This window comes from Pelmatolapia mariae, linkage group LG5 (assembly GCF_036321145.2).
Source record: "Pelmatolapia mariae isolate MD_Pm_ZW linkage group LG5, Pm_UMD_F_2, whole genome shotgun sequence".
Taxonomy (NCBI): Eukaryota; Metazoa; Chordata; class Actinopteri; order Cichliformes; family Cichlidae; genus Pelmatolapia; species Pelmatolapia mariae.
Genome location: NC_086231.1, coordinates 1,382,587 through 1,401,173, shown reverse-complemented (window position 1 = coordinate 1,401,173; position 18,587 = coordinate 1,382,587). Strand labels below are relative to the sequence as shown.

At 43.9% G+C, this 18,587-nt stretch overlaps 1 long non-coding RNA gene across 2 annotated transcripts; it reads left to right on the top strand.

The window, feature by feature from the left end:
- The first annotated feature begins 255 nt into the window (after window positions 1-255).
- On the top strand, window positions 256-3,280 carry LOC134626875 (uncharacterized). Of its 2 annotated transcripts, XR_010573678.1 has the most exons (7): window positions 256-485; window positions 1,174-1,285; window positions 1,597-1,685; window positions 1,799-1,950; window positions 2,068-2,100; window positions 2,405-2,589; window positions 3,070-3,280. It is a non-coding gene; the product is annotated as an uncharacterized LOC134626875 (long non-coding RNA). The 2 variants fall into 2 exon arrangements; XR_010093854.2 differs by having other exon boundaries at window positions 2,405-3,280.
- Window positions 3,281-18,587: the final 15,307 nt, after the last annotated feature.

Here is an 18,587-nt window from a genome sequence, read left to right as displayed (position 1 = left end):
TACTATAGAGACGTTGTAACAATGTTGATTCACCGTTGTTTTTTTGTCATTGATATTTGATCTATTTATAGTCGACCAGGTGACAACAACAACGTTGAGAAAACGTCTATTTATAGTTGACGATCATTCGGCTCCGGTCACCATCAAAAACCATCGATTTGTAGTTGAGCATTAAATTGCATTGCAACTGATCGGGTATAAAGTACCAGAGAAAGTAGATTTATTGTTCATTTGTTATCAATGACTTGGTCTAGTTCACCAGCTTTAAAAAATCGTGTCTACGTGCAATTTATGTATAGTTGACCGGGAAATTAAAGCAGCGATCACTTGGACTATTCCGCAGCACCCCTCTCACATTGGTACATCCCCCCAGGTATTCATTGTCTTCTACAGTAGAGCGGGACATTTGATTTACTCTCAGCGGAATTGACCGGAGAAGGCATCAGTTCATGCACTGCACTGGCCTGCACCACGATTAGTATAAGGTAAGAATGAATGATTTTTTTTTACTCGTTATTTCGTTATGTTTGCATTTGAATAACAATAAAAAACTTGTTAATGTTGTACATTAACGACTTTTTTACTGTTATTTACGTTGCTCCCACAAAATGTGGGAGCCCGAAATTGTGTCTACTTCTTACAATTCGGCAACAAATAAATTGCACTGCGAACAAAGTATATCAACAAAGAAAACATTTTCGTTTCATAATTTCTTCGTTATATTCCCTTACAAAGCTAGCTTTAACGCTTCGAGGTTTCCTTTCTTCTTGCCGTCGCTTCGGCGCTTGACCCAGACTTTCGCTCTGTAGTTGCTTAGTACTACAAAAAATTCTAAATCTGTGATATATGATTGATAAACGTAAAGTTAACTGTATAAACGTGTTCAATGACTTTGTTACTTTTGATGATTGGAGAGCACTCGCTTCAATTCGCACACGAAAACTTTAGACTCAGTTTGAATGCTCACGCAGCATGCCCACGTGACTGTACGTTGTACGCGCACCTAACTTTACGTTGCACGCGTACATGACTTTCCGTTTGTGCCTTAAATAATGAATAAGGCTACGTCCACACGTACCAGCGTATTTTTGAAACCGCTGATTTTTCTATGCGTTTGCACCTTTTGTCCACACGTAATGTATGTCTGGCCGTACATTGTGTTTGTATTTCCAGGCACATTTCACGAAGCAGAACGCAGTCTTCAGAGATATCCACGTGAACGCTGTGATACGTCTGACCTTCAGTCCGAAGCTGAAACTCAGACCAGTCTTAAAAGAAAGCACAAGTAAAACCTTTTTATTCACAAACATATCTTTGATTGTTAAGAATTTATGATCTTGTCTTTTATACATATCTGTGGTGCTTGCATACTGCAATATCACCACATAATATAGTCCAAAAAGTGGAAGTTTGTAAACTTTTTAAAAATGCAAAGCCGTGTACACTTGTGCACTTCAAAAATTCATTGTATACTGTACCTTCTTGCACGTCTCTGTTTCCTGTGTGTGTTGTTAGAAATCAAACTAACTTTAGGAAACAATATGCCAAAAGCATATTTACAATTACTTAAGACCGTTTTTAATTTCTTTTCTTTAGACCAAATCCCCTGTACACATATACGGACTCAGAGGATGAGCAGCCTACAAAAAAACGGTTTCCCCAGGCCCCTCGAGTGAAAATACCAGGTAATAAAATACTGTCTAGTGTCTGTGTACATATCTGTGTCTGACACGAGGAAACTTTTTTGACAAGTTGTCTGTATTCTTAAATACTTAAAAAATTATCTTTTTCTAAACAGCCCTCATCACTCCGCAGTCTGCCCCCCAGCCCACTGATAGCAACCATCATAATGCCCCACCCAGCTCCCGGCACCTTTCGCCACTCCGGCACAAACCGACACAGCTTTGCGATCTCCCCAGCATGCAGAGTCTGATGTCTTCCCTATAGATGGTATGCTTTTTAAAAAGCTTTAAAGCTGCATCACAATGTCATTGTACTCTTATCTAAAAAAAACAAAACAATTTATACTCCTGAATGTCATCTTGTTGTGATTTTTTTTTTCTGTAGATTCCAGAGACTCTGTGAGGCCACTATTGCAAGGCAAGTTTGAAAATCTTGGAATTTCACAGTTTACATGGTATAACAAATATATGTGACAGGCAAAAACTAGTAAACACTTTTAGCAGTTACAAGAACTAACAAATGAATATCCAACAAAAGGGAATAGAAATACATTGTACTGCCAATACTTTGGTTTATTCTTTGTATGACTTGAAAATCAGGCTTTAGGGAAAACTAAATGACATGTTTCTATCATCAATTACATGAAGTAAACACACAAGCACTTGCATACACATTTAAGACATGAGACACGCTAATTCCATCTCATAAAATGTGTCTATAGGTGAGACGCTTTGCGTTGATTGGTGCTGCTGGACCACACTGGAGGTGCGAGTCCGCCGTGTAATGGTTTATGCCATTACAAAGGAGCTGGCCTCTGTACTCAACTGGGCAGGGGAAAAAATACCAAGGACCAGACAAAGCAAAAAAGGGCATTTAAAGAGACAGCGCCGTGCAGATGCATATTTGGTAAGTTTTAACATTTATTGTAGTTTTATGAGCCTAAAGTGAACAATAAAGGGATCAATTGATGTGCTGGGTGCATTTCACATTTCCTATGTCTGTTTTTTGCTATATTACTTTGTCTTTCTTAATAACAAGACTTTCATATCCGGTTAATCTGGAGATGGAGTCTTTGGTCTTCGGCTTGTTTTGTCCTCGGGTTGTACACTTTGTACAGCCTGAGGGCCCATGTTTTCTTTTTCTTTTTCTTTTTTTTTAAAGGATACACGGCACACCATGCTAAGACATATCACATTTTCAGCTTATAGCTCTTTGGGAATCAAATGCGGCAGTTTGCTGATTTCCGCCTGGTGACTTTCATGTTTATCAGCCTAGGAGTTTACATACTTTCTCCCTGCTGAAGACAATTAACAAGAGCTTATTCATGTGCTCTAATTCCCTTTTTTTGTCTTTGTTTTTTTGTGTGTGTGTCTATTTTTGTCCTAGATGGCCTGGCGCAGCAGGTAGGGGCGAACTCTGTCTGAGTTGGTCTTTGCTCAAGCAGTCCAGAAATGGCTCAGATATGATCCAGATCGTACGGGTGGCGCGCAGGACGCCCATCATCCATCCCCATCCCGGAGTAAATAATAAAAAGTGACGTGAAACATAGAAATGTAAATAGGAAACTTTGTCTTTTAATAAAGTACTTTGCAAATGATACATGTCTATTGACCTTTTTTGTTTTTTTTGTTTTTTTCAATAAAAAGCAACTGTGCGAAAGAGGTGGAAAAGCAATACCATATCTCAACAGTGTTTCAATATCAGAATCTGACATTGTTTCAATGTCAACAGTGTTAGAAAATATAACGTCGAATCAATGTCAGGTTTCAACATTGATTCAACATCAAAACCTGACGTTGTTTCAATGTTAAAAATGGGTGCAAGAGTGACGTTGGGTCAACGTCACACTTCAACGTTGATTCAATGACGTCGCCTGATATTGACTCAACATTGTTTCAATGTTTCCTTGCTATCTGGGATGACAGCTGCAGGCGGGCTGGGCATGGAGATCCCGCCCCAATCCTGTGCCTCTCAGGCTAAATAAGGATGATGGCTGCAGCGTTTCCTCCCACGGCCCCCCCTCTGCAAGGCCTGGGCCGGTGGAGGTTGATTATCGTGAGGTGGATGTTGAAGACCTTCCATCCCCTCTGGCTACCACTGGAGTGGGGCCCAGACGGGTGAACCCATGTCTGGGTCACCTGATTCCGGGCCCCTCCCACAGCGTTCCCTCCCATGGCCCTGCCTCTGTGAGGCCTGGGCTGGTGGAGGTTGATTGTCAGGAGGTTGATGTTTATGACACTTGGCTCCGGTCAGACGTCCAGGGTTGCCTGATGGGACTGCCTGTCTACCACCTCGCTGTGAGGAAGCTGAGGGGCCTATGCAGGCATGTGGAGACAGCCGTGTTCAGTTGAGGCGGGGAGGACTCGGAGCCAGCTGTCCTCCAGCCGCCCTCCTCCCTCCTGACATCCTTTGAGTTGGGTCTAGTGGCCAGCACTGCTGTAGGCTGTGTTCTCCTGGCCTATTGCTCGCGCTTCGCTGATTTTACACGCCAGTCAGACCTCGCTGCGTCTGACGGCTCGGCCAGTGGTTGACAGTTCTCCGGCCTGCGACACTGGCTCTCTGTCTGGCACATTGCCCAAATGTTACGAGTCTACGTGGCCGGCAGGACCTGCTCAGTGAGCTGACACCCCTGGTGAGTCACATCTGCACTGCAGCGCCAGGCTGTCTTCCCCAGGCGTGTTGCCCGCATTCGCCGACTTACGCGCCAGTTGGACCTCACTACGGCGAGTGAGCGTTCTCCAGCCTATTTTAGCCGGATTCTCTCTAGCATATCAGCTGCTGCAGCTCCTGGCTGTGTTCCCCTGGCCTGTTGCCCGCTTCACCGGCTTACACGCCAGTCGGACCTCACTGTGGCGAGTGAGAGTTCTCCAGCCTGTAGCGCCGACTCTCTGTCTGGCATTGCCCGCATGTCGTAGGCCTATGCAACCAGCGGGATGCCTCGCGGTTCCCGGGTTGACCTTGAGCGGCCGATCACTTGCGGTCCTGCGTCCTGTACGACCGGTTCAGGCCAGTCTGGCGCCTGCAGACTGCTGCCTCCACCCCCTGGCTCGGCCTTTGCATTGCGAAGCCCTGACCAGGGTGGTGTCTCCATTGGTGCGTTGTCACTGACTCCCGGCACCTTCACTCTCGGCGGTTCGGTTGCACTGTCTCCTCGCGGGGTGTCTTACAGAGTTACCCCGTACATATGGAATATGTAACGGTGTGGAGAGATAGTCTCTCACTAAGAGAACCAAGGTTACACCTTAACCGTACGTTCTCTAGCATATCGAGACTATCTCTCCACCGTCAGGCCGCTCAGAGATGCGTTCCGATCAAACTATCACCGGTGTCACGTCTGCACAGCTGTTTTATCCGTGAGCTGTGGGGCGTAGCCGGGCGTGCCGGAGTGTCTTAAAGAAATATCCACACGCCACGACCAAGGAGGGTCGTACCCCCGTACATATGGAACATGTAACAGTGTGGCGAGATAGTCTCTCACTAAGAGAACCAAGGTTACACCATAACCGTACGATCTTGTTGTTTTTAAACGGTTCCATTAAAGATGGGAACCAGAAATCCAGAGTTCAGCCATTAGCTCGGCTTTTGGTAACAGATCAATTGAGTTGTACGTGCTGGTGCAATCTGTCTGCTTTTATAAATATAGATGGTGGCTATATCTATAAATCTATAAATATAGATTCACCTGTTTCACACCAAACCTTCACCAGCACCTGCTGCTGAAGGTTTGGTGTGAAACAGGTGAATATCCACATCTGTGGGACCTGACTCATTGGATTCCATCACTTCCGGGTAGGTGACGTCTCTCCTTCCTTCCACTTTATAAGGTTTATACCTTATAAAGTGAGTTGCCTTGAGGTGACTGTTGTTGTGATTTGATGCTAAATAAATTAAATGTAATGAAATTGAACCATCCTGTGGGCTTTGTAGAGACACATTCAGTCCACGTGCTTCAGGGGTCTAAATACATATGTGGGTAACTACAGTTAGCTCGCTGCCAGCTTTCAGAGAAAAATATGAGCAAAAATGGAACAGTTTAGACTGAGGGATGAAGGAGATCCTGCAGTAATGCATAAACAATGCTGTGTATTTTAGCATTAGAGCATGGTGCTCTAATAACCCCTCAAAATTAAATGCAACTTTACCAGATAGTGAGAGAAAGGCTCCCTGCGGGTTTGGTGAAACTTTTTATTGCTTAAACCCAACAGTTGTTCATTTTCAGCCGATACATCGTGAACCAAACTGACAGTGAGTCCAAAGATGGACCACAGCTCGTTGTGTTTTAGCATGGAGGATCTGTGTGTAATCTCCTTAGTAAGGATCCAAAACAACACAATGGTTTCTGTCAAATAAGGAAACACAGATGCCTGATATAGTCACCGAAGGAGTGAGCAGTGCTCCCACGGCCTTTTTTAGCCTTCTGTTACGTTTTCATGTGGGGAACCTTACAGAGGTAGAGACGGGCAAAGTGAGCATGAGCTGACCCTAAACAAGTCGCAGGAGACGCAGACGATGGGCAATAAACAGTCTGCGTACGAGCTATCATTAGTGAAGACAGGCGTGACATCCTATTATGGATTTCTATTGTGTCAACTTCTTTCTATTTAAAGTCCACGGGAGCAAAAACAAACCTCCTGCTGACAGCAGAGTTATTTTTTCCCTCCTGCTGAGAACATCTTCATCTGCGGTCGAGTCAGAAACAAACAAAAGAACAGAAAAGCTCCAGAAAAGCTCGAGTGGGCCTCTATCGTTTCCACGGCAAAGAAACAGGAGGACTTGTGCATGTGTCTCTCTGTTAATTAGAGCGAGCCAGTTGGTTAATTGTTTGGCTGATATGGGCAGAGGAGGAAGAGGAGGAGAGAGGGAGGACGACGAGGAGGCAGAGGAGAAGGGGGGCGCTTGATTCATGACAGGGAACCGCAAGTTTGAAGGGTGTCGACAGATAAGACTGCAAGGGTAATTAACAGAAAGAGAGAGGGATGATGAGAGAGAGCGAGGGAAGGGAGGGAAGTGCCAAGAAGAATAAATGTCATAAAAGTGTCCCAGGATGCTATAATGACTTCAAAAAGAAAGGAAAAAATGGAGAGCTGGTGTGTGGGAGGAGGGAGATAAAGACAGGAAGTGAATGAGCGCGAGAGGGCAATGATTAAGGGCATAATTCCATTTTATTAGACAATACTGCTGCAGAGCAGGATGCCAACTGGGCATGAGCAGTGCTGAGTACATGGACAGTTAACTTTTACAAAAAACTCTCCAAAATACAAGCTTTGATGCTCCTCAAGGTCAACTAATGTCAAGGAGGAGCAGCAGGAGGAGCACAGAAACAGCCTCAGAGCAGCTCGCTAGAGCGTTTCTGTCAGGGAGCAGGAGGAGGAAGACGAAGAAGAGGAGGAACGGTGGATTACAGAGGAGGGGCCGTCCTCACACCCTGACGGTCTCCAGAGGGTCTTCATTTTATCCACCCAGGTGCCTGAATTCAAGTGTTCTTAGAGGAAAAGAAACATGTAAAAGTTTTAAATAAAGTTTGGTTAAAACCACAAACCAATGCTCCGGTCACCGAGGACGTTTGTTCACAGACGGGCAGACTGAGCGATGGTCTCTGGGGGTCGGTACAGCTCACTGTCTCTGACATTTTGCACCATCGCTGCTGCTCGTGTTACTGAATCTCGTTTTACTGTGTGCAGCACTGCAAATATGAGCTTGGACTGCAGGTTTGATGCTGCCTATCTCAATGAGTCGGGTCAGCGAGTTTTAAAATCACAGCTAAAATGTTTTCATTCACAATTTACAGACACTGCTCAAAATTGAAGGAACACTGGAAACGATGACACAACCCACAAAACGATGGTTAATGGTTTAACCACCGACACTTTCCCCTACTCGTTTTTACTGACTAGGTCAGGGGTGGGCAATCTCAGTCCACGAGGGCCGCTGTCCTGCAGGTTTTAGAGCTCACCTTGGGTCAACACACCTGAATCACATGATTAGTTCGTTACCAGGCCTCTGGAGAACTTCAGAACATGTTGAGGAGCTAATTTAGCCATTTAAATCAGCTGTGTTGGTTCAAGGACACATCTAAAACCTGCAGGGACACCGGCCCTCGTGGACTGAGATTGCCCACCCCTGGACTAGGTCATATATTTGGCTGAGGTCAGTGTCACTGCTAGCAGCATGAGGTCATACCTGGACCGCACAGAGGTGGCACAGGTAGTTCAATCGTCAGAAGCTTTGCTGTGCCAAATATTCTTAAATCTGCCTAAACTGTCTGCCAGTGGGGTCAGCAAACTAGCAGATGAATCCTTCTGCTACATGCCTTTAACAAGACACAACTGTCTAACATCTATGCTTAATTGAAGAAAATTTGGCTTATTACAGTGAAATCTGATTTCTGATATTTAGAAATTCTTTACCTAAAATGAGTATAAATCATTTCTTGAACAAGCTGTTTTCAAGAAATTTTAAATCAAAACACCTTAATTTTGATTTTCACATAAACATGAGACAAGCTTCTGTGTCACTGATACATGTCCTAAATTCAAAAATTGTTTAAGTGGCCTTAGTCATGAAATAAGAAAAATAATCTAATTCTTATTGTGCAAGTTCAACCAAACCATTGTCAAACCCCGTAACTGGTAAATAAAGCTCAACATGAGCTGGTCTGTGGGTGGCGCTGTCACTTGGTGTTTCGCTCGCTTTGTGGTAGAGTATCACTTCCTGTTCCTGCTCAAACACAGTGGTGTTTCTGAGTAGCTTTTCTGCTTAGCAATTTAATTGAAATCTTTTGATACATCCCTTTTTCATAGTATAATCTTAACGTGCTTCATCTGAATCACCCTTTCTGTGTGCTCACTACCTAATTTATAGCCAAAGTATTCACTCACTGTCTCTGTACTGTTTTGCTAGCTTAGCTTAGCTCGTAGCCGACTCGTTAGCACCATGGCTACTTCACCTGTCCCTCCTGCACTTTCCTGCTCATTGTGTCAGATGTTTAGTTACTCCTCGGCCTCCTTTAGCAGTAATGATACCTGTAACAAATGTAGCATATTTGCAGCTCTGGAGGCCAGGATTACTGAATTGGAGACTCGGCTTCGCACCCTTCATTCACCCGTAGCTAGCCAGGCCCCTGTAGCTGGTGCAGCCGAAGATAGCGTAGGCCCCGCTAGCTCTCCCCCGGCAGACCCCAAGCAGCTGGGGAACGAGGGCGGTTGGGTGACGGTGAGGAGGAAGCATAGTCTTAAAGAGAAGCCCCAGGTACACCACCAACCTGTTCATGTGTCTAACCGTTTTTCCCCACTCGGCGACACACCCGCCGGGGGTCAAACTCTGGTAATTGGTGATTCTGTTCTCAGACATGTGAAGCTAGAGACACCGGCAACCATAGTCAATTGTCTTCTAGGGGCCAGAGCAGGCGACATTGAAGGAAATTTAAAACTGCTGGCTAAGGGTAAACGTAAATACAGTAAGATCATAATTCACGTCGGCAGTAATGACACCCGGTTACGCCAATCGGAGGTCACTAAAATCAATATTGAATCGGTGTGTAACTTTGCCAAAACAATGTCGGACTCTGTAGTTTTCTCTGGTCCCCTCCCCAATCAGACCAGGAGTGACATGTTTAGCCGCATGTTCTCCTTAAATTGCTGGCTGTCTGAGTGGTGTCCCAGAAACGATGTGGGCTTCATAGATAATTGGCAAACCTTCTGGAGGAAACCTGGTCTTGTTAGGAGAGACGGCATCCATCCCACTTTGGATGGAGCAGCTCTCATTTCTAGAAATATGGACCAATTTATTAAACCCCCCAAAATATGACTATCCAGAGTTGGGACCAGGAAGCAGAGTTGCAGTCTTACACGCCTCTCTGCAGCTTCTCTCCTCCTGCTACCCCCCCAAAAACCCATCTCAGCTCCCAAACAGACAAAAAACAAACTAAAAACCAGCAATAAAAAACTTAAACATAAAAAATCAAAAAGAAAGAACAATACAGAATCCACATCTGAACCAAAGAGTAAAACAGTGAAATGTGGATTATTAAATATTAGGTCTCTCTCCTCCAAGTCTCTGTTAGTACATGACTTAATAATTGACCAACAAATCGATTTACTCTGCCTTACAGAAACCTGGTTGCAGCAGGATGATTATGTTAGTTTAAATGAATCAACACCCCCGAGTCATTCTAACTACCAGAAACCTCGAAGCACAGGCCGAGGGGGCGGTGTGGCAGCAATTTTGCACACCAGTCTATTAATTAACGAAAGACCAAGACAGACTTTTAATTCATTTGAAAGCCTGATGCTTAGCCTCGTCCACCCCAGCTGTAAAACTCAGAAACCAGGGCCTTACACAGAGTTTCTCTCTGATTTCTCAGACTTTTTATCTGATTTAGTGCTCAGCTCAGATAAAATAATTATTGTGGGTGATTTTAACATCCATGTAGATGCTAAAAATGACAGCCTCAACATGGCATTTAATCTGTTATTAGACTCAATTGGCTTCTCTCAAAATGTAAAAGAACCCACCCACCACTTTAATCACACTCTAGATCTTGTTTTAACATATGGCATAGAAACTGAACATTTAACAGTGTTTCCTGAAAACCCTCTGCTGTCTGATCATTTCCTGATAACATTTACATTTACAATGATTGATTACACAGCAGTGGAGAGTAGACTTTATCAAAGTAGATGTCTTTCTGAAAGTGCTGTAACTAAGTTTAAGAATATAATTCACCCACTGTTATCATCTTCAATGCCCTGTACCAACATTGAGCAGAGCAGCTATCTGAACGCTACTCCAACAGAGGTCGATTATCTTGTTAATAATTTTACCTCCTCACTACGTACGACTCTGGATACTGTAGCTCCTGTGAAAACTAAGGCCTCAAATCCGAAGTCCCTGACTCCGTGGTATAATTCTCAAACACGTAGCCTAAAGCAGATAACTCGTAAGCTGGAGAGGAAATGGCGTGTCACAAATTTAGAGGATCATCATTTAGCCTGGAGAAATAGTTTGCTGCTTTATAAGAAAGCCCTCCACAAAGCCAGAACATCTTACTATTCATCACTGATTGAAGAAAATAAGAACAACCCCAGGTTTCTCTTCAGCACTGTAGCCAGGCTGACAAACAGTCAGAGCTCTACTGAGCCAACCATCCCTTTAACGTTAACTAGTAATGACTTCATGAACTTCTTCAGAAATAAAATTTTTATCATTAGAGAAAAAATTACCAATAATCATCCCACAGATGTAATATTATCTACAGCTACTTTTAGTACCATTGATGTTAAGTTAGACTCTTTTTCTCCAATCGATCTTTCTGAGTTAACTTCAATAATTAATTCCTCCAAACCATCAACGTGTCTTTTAGACCCCATTCCTACAACACTGCTTAAAGAAGTCCTGCCATTAATTAATTCTTCAATCTTAAATATAATCAACCTATCTCTAATAATTGGCTATGTACCACAGGCCTTCAAGCTGGCTGTAGTTAAACCTTTACTTAAAAAGCATCTCTAGACCCAGCAGTCTTAGCTAATTATAGGCCAATCTCCAACCTTCCTTTCATATCAAAAATCCTTGAAAGAGTAGTTGTCAAACAGCTAACAGATCATCTGCAGAGGAATGGCTTATTTGAAGAGTTTCAGTCAGGTTTCAGAGCTCATCACAGCACAGAAACAGCTTTAGTGAAGGTTACAAATGATCTTCTTATGGCCTCTGACAGTGGACTCATCTCTGTGCTTGTCCTGCTAGACCTCAGTGCAGCGTTCGATACTGTCGACCATAATATCCTATTAGAGCGATTAGAACATGCTGTAGGTATTACAGGTACTGCGCTGCAGTGGTTTGTATCATATCTATCTAATAGACTCCAGTTTGTTCAAGTAAATGAAGAGTCCTCTTCACACACTAAGGTCTATTATGGTGTTCCTCAGGGTTCAGTGCTAGGACCAATTCTATTTACATTATACATGCTTCCCTTAGGCAGCATCATTAGAAGACATAGCATAAATTTTCACTGCTATGCAGATGATACGCAGCTCTATCTATCCATGAAGCCAGGTAACACACACCAATTAAACTGCAGGAATGTCTTAAAGACATAAAGACCTGGATGGCCGCTAACTTTCTGCTTCTTAATTCAGATAAAACTGAGGTTATTGTACTCGGCCCTGAAAATCTTAGAAATATGGTATCTAACCAGATTCTTACTCTGGATGGCATTACCTTGGCCTCCAGTAACACTGTGAGGAACCTTGGAGTCATTTTTGACCAGGACATGTCCTTCAACGCACATATTAAACAAATATGTAAGACTGCTTTCTTCCATTTGTGCAACATCTCTAAAGTTAGAAATATCCTGTCTCAGAGTGATGCTGAAAAACTAGTTCATGCATTTATTACTTCCAGGCTGGACTACTGTAATTCATTATTATCAGGAAGTCCTAAAAACTCGCTGAAAAGTCTTCAGCTAATCCAAAATGCTGCAGCAAGAGTACTGACAGGGACTAGGAAGAGAGAGCATATTTCTCCTGTTTTGGCTTCCCTTCATTGGCTTCCTGTTAAATCCAGAATTGAATTCAAAATCCTGCTCCTCACTTACAAGGTCTTAAATAATCAGGCCCCATCTTATCTTAATGACCTTGTAGTACCATATCACCCTATTAGAGCACTTCGCTCTCGCTCTGCAGGCTTACTTGTTGTTCCTAGAGTATTTAAAAGTAGAATGGGAGGAAGAGCCTTCTGTTTTCAGGCCCCTCTTCTGTGGAACCAGCTTCCAGTTTGGATTCAGGAGACAGACACTATCTCTACTTTCAAGATTAGGCTTAAAACTTTCCTTTTTGCTAAAGCCTATAGTTAGGGCTGGACCAGGTGACCCTGAATCCTCCCTTAGTTATGCTGCAATAGACGTAGGCTGCCGGGGATTCCCATGATGCATCGAGTTTTTCCTTTCCAGTCACCTTCTCACTCACTATGTGTTAATAGACCTCTCTGCATCGAATCATATCTGTTATTAATCTCTGTCTCTCTTCCACAGCATGTCTTTATCCTGTTTTCCTTCTTTCACCCCAACCGGTCGCAGCAGATGGCCCCGCCCCTCCCTGAGCCTTTTTCTGCCGGAGGTTTCTTCCTGTTAAAAGGGAGTTTTTCCTTCCCACTGTCGCCAAAGTGCTTGCTCATAGGGGGTCATATGATATGATTGTTGGGTTTTTCTCTGTATTTAATATTGTGCTATCTACTGTACAATATAAAGCGCCTTGAGGCGACTTTTGTTGTGATTTGGCGCTATATAAATAAAATTGAATTGAATTGAATTGAAACATCTTATAGAGAAACAGACATATTTTCCTAGGACGAGCTTAATTTTCTCGTGCAGAACTTGTTTGTTCAGAATATGTTTTCTTTTTAGACGAAAAATAAGAAAAAATGTCCATAAACAAGTTTTTTTTTTTTTTAAACTTGTTACTCTATAGGAGAGCTGGACAGGGCCATCGAAGGCCTTTAACCCATCAGCAGGACCGGTATCGGGATCAGGCTCTGACAGGATGAGTCCTGTCAGAGCTACAGAGTGACTCCAGCTGGTGTGGATGTCTCTGACCAAACCATCGGAAACGGACTTCGAGCAGGCCCTGTGCTCGGTGCACCGTGGAGCCATAGATTACCACCAGATGAGAGCAGGTTCACCCAGAGCACGTGTGACAGATGAGGTGTGGGTCAGTGATGGTCTGTGGAGCCAGATCCATGCAGGGACACACAGACCTCTACAGCAGGGGTGGGCAACTCCAGGCCTCGAGGGCCGGTGTCCCTGCAGGTTTTAGATGTGTCCTTGAACCAACACAGCTGATTTAAATGGCTAAATTAGCTCCTCAACATGTCCTGAAGTTCTGCAGAGGCCTAGTAACGAACTAATCATGTGATTCAGGTGTGTTGACCCAAGGTGAGATCTAAAACCTGCAGGACAGCGGCCCTCGGGGCCTGGAATTGCCCACCCCTGCTCTACAGGGTAGACAAGTTCACTCACTGTCAGACTCAACACTGGTGCTGTGGGTTTTAATACTATTAACACATTACGCAGGTCATATCAGTATAGATATACTAATTGTTTTCCATTGAGATATGACGTGTTTTCAAAGTGTTCCTTTAATTTCTTTGATCAGTGAATTTCAAGTGTTGGTTTCGTGCAGCAGATGCAGTGTTGACGATGTCGTGTTGATCTGTGTTGAAGGGAAGCTGCCAATTCAGCTGTAGGCAGTGCCACAGACAGAAGCGGTGGACCTGAGCTTCCTCTGACGTCTCCCTTAGAGATGGAATGAGGAACGTGGTCATTTGGGAGGAGCTCAGATTTGAGCTACTGTTCCTCCATATAAAAAGACACCTGTATGAGCTGGGTTACCTCATCTGGGAGTTGCCTCTTGGACACCCCCTAGATGGTGTTTGGACATGTCCTACTGAGAGGAGACCTCAGACCCGGGACATGCTGGAGAGATTACATCTCTCATCCGCCCCCTCCCAACCCTTAAGTAGCTGGAGGAGGTGGCTGAGGAGAGGGAGCGTCTGTTCGGACTCCTGTCCTGACGACCTGGAGGCAGAAAAGCATCAGAAAATGAATGGATGGCTGTTTCCTGAGCAATGTTTCTACTTTCTTACCATCTCTATTCACAAAGCACTATTTGACCTGATATTGAAAGGTACCATGTAAATAACTTTTTTTGACTTTTGAAAAACATTGTTTTTAACCCAGACTTCTTCAGAGGAGGTGGCAGCAGTTCAGTCAGCCCTGCATCTCTCAGTCTCACGGCTGCATGCAGACCTTTGCCAAGATGTTAGGGCAGTCAGTCTGATTTTGCCTTAGAGGCAAAACCTGAAGCAAAAACAAGTGAAAAGCACTTTCTTCTGCTCATTAAGCTCCGATGCTGTGAGCTCCTGTGGTAATAGATGAGGGCGACTCGGTCCCCCTCAGTGTGGGCACGGCTGTTGTTCAAATGATTTACGTCCACATTAGACCTCAGTGACACACACAACATGAACACAGCTCAGTCTCTTCTTACTGTATTTTCACAACAAGCCTGTGCATCACAGCAAAGATCTGGAGAGGATGGAGACATAAAACAATTACATTAAGCTTTCAGTGCAGGACTCCTGAAAGAATCACAGCTTCAGACCTGTGCTCAGTTTTAGCACAGCTGTCACCACACACCTGCATGAGTCCTTCCTGACCTTCTCTCTGTAACCACGCCACAAAGTGAAACCTGCTATGGCGTTATAATGGTTTGTTTTTACTCGACAAAGCCGCGTGGGGACACGGATGCGCAGAAATCTGCTGGCTGTACTGACTCACTGTCACCAAGTGCAAAAGGCCACCGCTAACAGATACTTCCACAAAGAAGAATACAAGTCAGACACATGGCGTTCAACTTCAAATAGATTTATTTTATAACCAGAAATAAATAATTCACCTAAAAAGCAAACTGAGCAACAATGCAGGTGTAGCCAAGTACAGGATAGGGTAGGGGAAGTTAAAGTAAGATGGACAGAATGGGCCAATAGCTAGATTCGTAGGAGGGTCAAGGTGAGTGGCGTGGAGAAGAATGACTGGAGCCACAGGTAAAGTTGCTTTGAATTGTATTGAACTATGTAGCAACAATTAAACAGGACTTCATAAACAGGAATGAGAACATAAAATAAAATACAATGACAGCAATAATAATAACAATCAGAATCCTATCTGAGCTCAGATAGTCTTGCCGGCTTAATAGTCAGTGTTCAGTCAAGTTGAATCCAAAAGGTCAAAAGTCTGTGATTGGTGCGATTTCGTCCTACTGCACTGTTGCAATTGTTCGTGAGGGAAGAGCAACCTGCCCTTCTGGGCCAACTCGGAATGGCTGTGGTTCGGTTCAAAGGGAAAGGCTCGCCATCTTCCTCGTCAGGAAGAAATCCAGGTCTCACGATCCCACAAAAAAACCTAGCCTGTAAACAACAGGGCTATTACTAATTCAGTTCACACACTATAGTGATGTATATGGCCACATGTGTAAATAATGCAAGTGCTTTAACAAAAACAAGCACAAAACATTAATTCTAATTTCTAACTATAGTCTATACAGTGCATCTTAATCATGAATGCAATCTTTAAACCACAATCAGCTTATTCTATCATCAAGGTGCACATTTCTATCAGAAATCATAAATAAACCATGAACTATGGTAGATTATTTCTTTTACAGTACTGCCCCTTTAACTGAATTGCAGGAGCATTGCTTTGCACTGAATAGCAATGAAGCAATAATGTTAATTACACTCAATGTACAGAATAAAATTACCAAAAAATATACAAAAGCCCACAGGCTGTAGCTTTACAGTATGTGGTAAGGTATAAGCACAGTAAGAATATGCAGGGACATCTATACAGTGCCGCTCGAGCAACAAATGTAACAAAAAATAAAATAGATTCATAACCTTTAAGATCAAAATTAACTTATCCCATCATCTTATTTGAGTGCATTTAATATTCAACATGTAATACTAGAACATCGTCAGCACACAAGCTGAGTGCTCAGAGTGGCTGAACTCCGTGAGAAACCGCGTGTGTTCTCCCACAGTGAAAACGTGGTCAGCTACAGCTATGAGCATTAGGCTAGTTAGCTTTTCAATTAGCCTGATTCGCCCAGTCCCAGTTTAACTCACCAGCACGCTTCTAATGTTCAACTCTCGGGGAGGATCTTGTCCGCTTCATCCGCACCCGTGCAGATCTACAACATTGAAATTGGGCCATTATATTCCTGTTAACTTCCTGTTAGCTTTTTAGCTTCAAGGTTAGCTTAACAGCTTCTGACTCACCGCGATGGTTTCAAAGTCCAAAATATTCTCAACAAATCAGGTCTGTTTCTCTAAGGTCCATGCAGATCTCCAGTATGGATATTTGCTCAATTTATCAAGTTTATAGTTATTTTCCACCAACAAGCTTAGCGCTGAAAATCAGCGATGGTCTCGTGCACCCGGTCTCGCTCTGTGTCTGAGCACATGTGACGGTACAGAGCAGGGGAAGGCGGGGCTTGTTCCTTCCTAACCAGTAGGGGTGTCAAATATACTCTTTGGGGTTTTATTCTAATATTTATTATTTATCTTTTATTATTGATTTACTTTAGATCAACTCAGTGATTAACAGAGTAATGATGAATCACAATTAACAATAACAATGTTGTATTGCATTACTGAGTCGTGTAAACTCACTGGGTTACACAGGTAACAAGTGAGGCTGCCTGTTACTCAGCTGGATCCAGCACAGAGCTCAGGGACTCTGAGACAGCCTCAGCACCTGGACAGTTTCACGTATCTTCATTTCTCAGAGACTCTGCAGCAGACTCAAACAGGAAGTCAGGCTTGTGCCGCAGATATTTGTGTCTCTGAGGCGACAGGTTGCATCCAGGTGGGTACACCACTTTACATCCTGGAGTTCTTTAGACAAACGTGATTGGTTGAGTCGTTAAAAGTGCAGAGAGTTTAAATTCAGTGTTCAGCAAATCCTGTTCATGTGTCTCTGTGTTTCGTGCACTTCAAACATCTGAACATTTGCAATGATTTCAGTTACGCTCATTCTCCTTTGTCCAGCCACTTTATCTCTGAGGCACTGCTCACTATGAAACAAACTTGGAGCCACAAGCAACCGATGACTGAACAGTGAGGAATCCCAGGACTCCATCCAGCACACACAGCTGAAACTAAAGCTGTTTAATACTACTGCAGTGTTAGTTTATGGTTCAGTGAAACATCTGGATAATTTCACACACATAATTTGACTTGATGTCATCTCAGATAAAACCTTTGCATGCACTGATGTCCACGCAAGCGAACAATGTGACTGTTTCTCACCTGGGCCCGTTTAGGTCATGTTTCAGAGAAGCTGGTGTTTCAGATTTAAACAGCTCAGTTTAAAAACCTGCTGTCGCTCTGCAGGAAAACAAGTGAGATTTTAGTAAAGAAATCAAACGTCTGGCTCTGGTCTACCAGCTCGTGTTTGCCCCGAGGCCTTTTCTTTTTAATCCAGCCCTTCTTAAAGCAAGTAGAGCATTTAAAACTTTTACAGGAACAAATTTTTAGGCAGAAACACCAGACGCAAACACTCCCAGTGTGTCACAGGCCTGTGACGAGGGGAGAGGGGTCAGGTGAAAGGGAGGAGGCACAGAAACGGAAAGAATGTGGAAACAAAGCGAGATGGCCCTGAGCGGAGCGGGAAAAAGGCCTGCGCTTACAAAACAACACGTAACCGAGACGATCCTCCACCCCCGGGGGGAGGCCCGTGTGGGAAGGCGGGGACCTTTATTATCTTTCGGTGGGTTTTGACCTTTGACCCAGACCTGCTCAGTTCACAGGGACCAATGGGATTTGGAAGTATGGCAACAACCCTGAATATAAAGCGGTGCGGGGGCACATTCCTCAGCCAAGGTCAAAGCGGCGGCGCTCTCTGCGTCGATTTGTATCACCGTGTGTGTCGCTGAGTCTTTGCTCTCACGTCTCTGTAAAGTGGGAGCTGTGGACAGAGTGACCTCGGACCAAACGAGCACTCACATAACCTGGAAACTTTCATCACTGCGGCGTTTCCCTTTACCGCCTCAGATTCTTCGCGTTCCTTTTTTCTCTCTTTGACCTGAAACCCTTCATTACCACAAGCTCTCCCCCTTCCTCACCCTCCCCTCTGTCCTTTCATTATTTCTCAATGAGAACTCAAACTAATCTCTCTCTTTCTTTCTCACTTTCCTTTGTGGCATCTAATCAATCAGTGGCTGCTCTTCTAATCAGCCTCCTTTTTCTTCTTTTCCCACCACGGATTCTACTCCTCTGGGAACGTTTGGGGATTCAGCAGTCAGAAACGGGTCCAGGTTCGTGTTCCCGAGCCTCGCAGACAGACAGACACA